The sequence below is a fragment of the Metarhizium album genome (assembly GCF_000804445.1).
Source record: "Metarhizium album ARSEF 1941 chromosome Unknown scaffold_3, whole genome shotgun sequence".
In the NCBI taxonomy this organism is placed as follows: Eukaryota; Fungi; Ascomycota; class Sordariomycetes; order Hypocreales; family Clavicipitaceae; genus Metarhizium; species Metarhizium album.
The window spans coordinates 1368587-1374881 of record NW_024467577.1 but is presented as its reverse complement, the minus strand read 5'-3'; positions in this window follow the sequence as shown (position 1 = coordinate 1374881).

Genomic DNA, 6295 nt, shown 5'->3' with positions numbered 1-6295 from the left:
CTTAAGCTTAAGCTTACCTTTAAGTTAATAAAAGAGTTTACTAAACCTCTAAAGTATAAATTCTTTATATTAAAAATCTCTTAATAAGTAAAGCTATAAAATAGTAGAAGCTAACTCTCTATATATATCTTAAATATAGCGCTAAAGCTAGAGTAGAAGTTATATATATTTTCTCTAATTATAAAACCTTTTAAGAATAACTACTAGTAGTATTTAGAAATCTTAATAAGTATAAAGAAGCTATATAATAACTTACTTAACTTAAGTAGACTAGATTTATAGCTTATTATACTAGGGAATTTAAATAAATTACAGCTAAGCTTAATTAAAATATTAAGCTAAAAATAAAAGTTTTTTATTAAGAACTTAAAGAAGAAGTAAAGAATAATATTTATTAAGAAGATTATCTAGATTTATTTAATAACTTTATTAAGATAGTTATTAAGGCAGATAACTATTTATATAAATAATACTAAGAAAGAGGCAGTAGGAAATTTAAATTATATACTAGACTTAATAAAGCTAAGATAAGCAAACTATACTAAATATTAACTATATATAAATACTATACTAGACTTATAAAACTTAATGCTATATATAAAGAAAAGGGAAAGACTTATTATAACTATAGTAAGATTAAACACTTTGCTAATAAGTGCTAAAGCTCTAAAAAGCTATAGAAGCTAATTTCTAAAGGCAAAAAGCTTTATACTATAAATTAAGAAAACTTGCCTATATTAAATATTAATATAGTAAGTAATAAAAGAAACTATATACTAGTAAATAATACTAGTTTAAATAAAGATTAGGAATTTAAAACTTAACTAGTACTTAATAACTTTTAAGAACACTAAATACTATTACTAAAGAGTAAATCTTTACTAGAACTAATTTAGAAAGAATAAACTTATCTAACTATAAAAAATAAACTTAAAGTTAAATATAGACTTCTTAACTAGACTTTTTATTATAATAATAATTACTATATATACTTTAGTAGTAAGTAAGGTAGTAAATAGTATTTAAAGAAACTAAAGAGACTTTAAATACTTAAAGATAAGCTCTACTAACTTATAACTATAGAAGGAACTATAGTAAAGTATAGCTATAAAGTAGTTAATATAGAAATTATAAATCTCTTTATTAGTATATAAAGTATAAAATACTAAGTTATACTAAATATTATAGTAATTTTAAAATATAATATTATATTAAAGATACTTTAGTTATAAGTAAGTAATTTATAAGTTAATTAGAGAACTAGCTTACTTTAATAAAATTTACTAGAATATAGTTATAAAGTAGAGAGCAGCCAGTAGCTTATAAAGAGTACTTTATTTAAACTATAATAAGCCTCTAGAAATATATATAATTACTAGAGAGCTAAAAGCTAATATAATAAAGATTTCTAAGAAATACTTATAGTATAGTAAGCTATTTAGTAGAAAGCTAGAAATAGAACTACTAAAGTATTTATACTAAAACTATAAAATTAAAGTCTAGCTTAATACTAAACTAATATTTAGTAGAATTTATTTATAGAACTTTAAGTAAAACTAAGCGCTTAAGAAGTATTTAGAGAATATATTATAAAAGAGATATATATAATTATTAAAGTCTTTAGTAAAATACTTAATTCTATAAGTACTAAAGATATAAAGCCCTTATAAAGATAGCGAGCTGGAAAGCCCCTAGAGACGACAGGATGCCAGCCGGCCTCCTAAAAGCCTGCGAGGCTCCCCTTGTAGATGTCCTTACCTACCTACTAGTTAGAGTAGCTAAACACGCTTATTTCCCGGCCTAGTTCTAGACTGCTAGAGTAGTTATCCTCTGTAAGCCTGGGAAAACACTCACTAACATAAAGCAGGCTGGGGGGTAGCGCTCTATATTACTGCTTAACGTTATAGGCAAGGTACTAGAGGCTGCAATAGCAGCCTAAATTACAGCTGTTGCTAAGGCGGAAGAAATGCTACTAGACATACAGATAGGCAATAAAGCAGATAGGTTAACAGAAGTTGCACTAAGAGTAGTTACTAAAGCAGTAAAGACAGCCTAAAGCTAGTATAGTATTGCCTTACTACTATAACTAGATATTAGCAGCATATTTAATACTGGCAATAGAGCTAATAAGTTAATAGAGGTTATACTAAGAGTAGTTACTAAAGCAGTAAAGACAGCCTAAAGCTAGTATAGTATTGCCTTACTACTATAACTAGATATTAGCAGCATATTTAATACTATTAGCTACTCTAAGCTGCTTGCTATATTGCTTAAGGCAGAAGTGCTAGAATAGCTTATAGCTTATATTTAAGCTGTTATTAACTTAAGAACTAGCTAACTCTACTTTAATAAGCAAGCTTTAAGAGTGTATTAAATCTCTATAGAGGTTCTATAGAGCTTGCCTCTATTGCCTATTCTCTTTCTTCTATATATAGCGCTACTATACGCTTAGCTCTAAGCTGTAGATGCAACTATTATAGTAGGCTTTATAGATAATATAAATATTCTAGCGTTTAGAAGAAATATAGAGCAGACTAGGAGGTAGCTTAAGGCTGCCTAGAATATATACTTAACTTAAGTAAGAGAGGCTAGAGTTAAATTTAACCTAGCAAAAAGCAAGTTACTATACTTTAGCTGCACTAAAGAGCTATACTAAACCTAGATATAGCTAGGCGCTAATAAAATTATACTAAAGGAAAGCTATAAGTTTCTAGGCATTTAAATTAATAGAAAGCTAAAGTAGAACTATTATAAAGCCTAGATAGAGAAGAAATTAGCTATATAGTAGCTTACTCTTACTACGCTCTTAGCCTTAGCCTAAAGCAGTATATACTTTAGTAGAAGAGCTCTATATATAGTAGTAGTTTAAAGTATTATTGCTTATAAAGTAGGTATATTCTATACACCTACCTAGATCTAAGGCAAACCTAAAGAGGTTGCTAAACAACTTATAGTAGAGTAGTTATAGTGCCTCTAAGCTATTACTAAAGCATATAAAGCTATACTAATTCTATACCTAGAGGCAGAAGCAGTAGTTTCCCTACTAAACCTCTATCTTAACTACTTAAAGTATAAGTTTAAAGATTAATTAGAGAAGATAAATATAGTAAGTTAGATCTAAACTGCCTATAGTATAGTAGCAAGAGTCCTAAAGAAAAAGAAGGAGCTTTAGTAGAAACTAAATAAGAAAGACTAATAGTAAATATAGGCCTAGAGTTTAGCTAGAGCTGCTAAGGCTATAATGCAGTAAGAATAGCAATAGCAATAAGATAACTAGCACTAAAACATAAGGCTAGCCTACTAATAGTACAGCTAGAAGGCAATAAAGAATATACCCCTGCTAAGCACACTAAAATAAACAACCTATTTATATAAGAGCCTATATAAGTATAAGACTACTATATTAATCTAGCTATAAATAGGCAAGATAGAGCTAAATAAGTTTCTCTACTATAAGTAGGTACTTAGCATAGAGTTGCCTCTATATTAGTATAGAACTAAAGAGAAAGATATATACTATATTATTTTATTATACCTACTTTATATAGATATAAAACTACTAAATTAGCTGCAGAATAATAAAGAGGTTAGATAGGCTCTAGCCTGCTCTAGGCTAGCAGTAAGGCTAACCTAATAGTTTATTAATATAGGCTAGATAACTTACTACTAATTAGCAGTAAAACTAGCTAAGAAGTAGAAGGCAAGACTGCTTAACTAAATGCTAGAGGTAGAATTATAGTAATACTAGCTAGAGTATTTAGTTAAGTAGTTTTACTTTTTACTCTTTAAAGAATTATTAAATTTATTAAAGCAAATAAAGCAAAAGGCATATTAAACTTATAGTATAAGCAATAAATAATACTACTAGGCCTAGCTCTAGGCCGGCCTGCCTCTACTTATCCCCCCTCTCTCCCCCCTAAGCCTAATAATTAACTCTAAGTTAACTAGCAACTCTCTCTCCTCTAAGCCTACTTCTACGCTCTAGAGTTGCTGCTACGCCTGCCTGCAGCTGCTCTAGAGCTATCTATATACTGCTTCTTATTAAGCTCTACTATAAAGCTGCGCCTATCTAGAGCTATAAGTAAAGCCTCTATCTTAGCTATATAGCTAGTATACTTATTTAGAATTTAGACTAACTTTACTATAGATATAGCTATAGTAGCAACTAATACTATAATCTCCCCTAACTAACTTAGAATCTTCTTATAGCAGTCTATACTATTATTTAATTCTCTAGCTAGTACTAAGCTAGACTAAGCCTACTTCTTCCCCTTCTAATTATTAGCCTTCTCTAAGGCCTTAAGATTCTTAAAAAATTAAGAAGTAAACTAAGATAGAGAGTTAGCAATATTAAGCTAGAGATAGAGTAGACTACTTATAGTAATATAGAAAGGCGTTTTTTTAGCTATAGCCTCTAGCTTCTTCTAAAGGCATAGAAAAATAGAATATATCTTTAATATTATATTACACTATAGCCTAGTTAGAGCTAGAGAAGAGGTAGAGATAAAATAACTTATAGAAATATAATAATTATTATAAATATAATAGTTAAAGCATAATATAGTCTTTAACTTAATAATCTCCTAGTATAAATAGGCCTAGAGCTTATCTAGCTCTAAGCTAGTAGTAGTAGCAGCAGCAGAGATCTAAGTAATATAAAAGATATATATAACTTTATAGATAGAACTAAGCTATATATAGAGTTAGAGCTAGAATAAAGGCAGAATTAGAGATATATACTAACTTGCTAGCAACTTTTTAGAACTAAGACTTAGTTATTATTTTGCCTTTAAAGGCACTAGAAGTCTTATAGTAGTTAGCTATTAAGTAGAGATTAAGCTAGCACTAGCTTAAACTTACTATAACTTTCTCTATATTAGCAGACTAGAAGAAGGATATAGTAATAGCTGCTAAAAAGATTAGCAACTCTCTAGATTTAGAGCTAGTATAAAATAGATATAAAGTATATATATATATACAATAAGTTTTAATAGAGTTTAAAGATAATAAAGACAGCAGCAATAGCAGTAAGAATAGCTCTAGCAAGAAGTTAGCTAGAATTTAAGCAGAAACTAGCCTAAGCCTAGTAGGGCAGTAAGTAGAGCTAGTTTATTAGCAAGATTTAGTATATATTAAGAGCAAGAGGTTAAAAGAGAAAGAAAAGAGAGAAGGAAGTTAGAGAGAGTTTAGCTAGCTTTATATCTAATAAGAGCTTAGGTTTAGCGTAGCAGCTGCGCTAGCTGTAGCTAGCTATAAGGCTAGGAGGTAATTTATATATAAAACAAAAGTAAGGTAAATCTAAATATATAAGCTATTGCAGCTAAATACTAAATATTTATGCTAGCAGCTATATAACAGCATAGAACTAAGCTAGCCTACTTCTAAGAGAGCAATAAATAATATACTATACTAAGATAGTCTGCGTCCCTAGAGAGCAGAGATAATTAAAGACTAATAGATAGAATAGAAAATTAGGCAGGCATAAAATAGCTCTAGCATAAAGCTAGAGTTAAGCTATAGCTAGCTATAAAGCTAAGAGGTAATTTATATATAAGATAGAAGTAAAGTAAATTTAACTATATAAGCTATTGCAGCTAAATAAACACTGGATATTTAAGCTAGCAACTATATAATAGCATAGAACTAGGCTAGCCTACCCTTAAGAGAGCAACAGACAATATACTACACTAAGATAGTCTGCATTCTTAGAGAGTAGGAATAATTAGGGACTAATAAACAGAATAGGAAATTAAGCAGGCATAAAACAGCTCTAGCGTAAAGCTAGAGTTAGGCTATAGCTAGCTGTAAAGCTAAGAGGTAATTTATATATAAAATAGAAGTAGGGTAAATCTAACTATATAAGCTATTATAGCTAAATATTAAATATTTATACTAGCAGTTATATATTAGCCTAGAGCTAGACTAGCCTACCTCTAAGATAGTAATAAATAATATACTATATAGAGATAGATTGCGTCCCTAGAGAGAGAGAACAACTAGCTTTCTATATATTTATATTCTAGAGAATATAGCAGGAGAATAAGTAGAAGCAGTATAGCTCTAGCGTAGAGCTAGAGGCAGGCTTAATTTTTAGGGGTTATTAGCCCCTCTAGAATACAGCTAGTAAAGCTAGCAATACTTATATACATATAGAAGGCAGGCAGATTCTAGCTAGCATAAAGCTAGAGCTGCTCTAAGAAGTAAAAACAGAAGCAGGCAGAGTTTTTCTTTCTATTAAAGAGTTTTCTAGGCTTAATATAAAAAGAAGATATACTAGTTATATAGCTTTACTAGC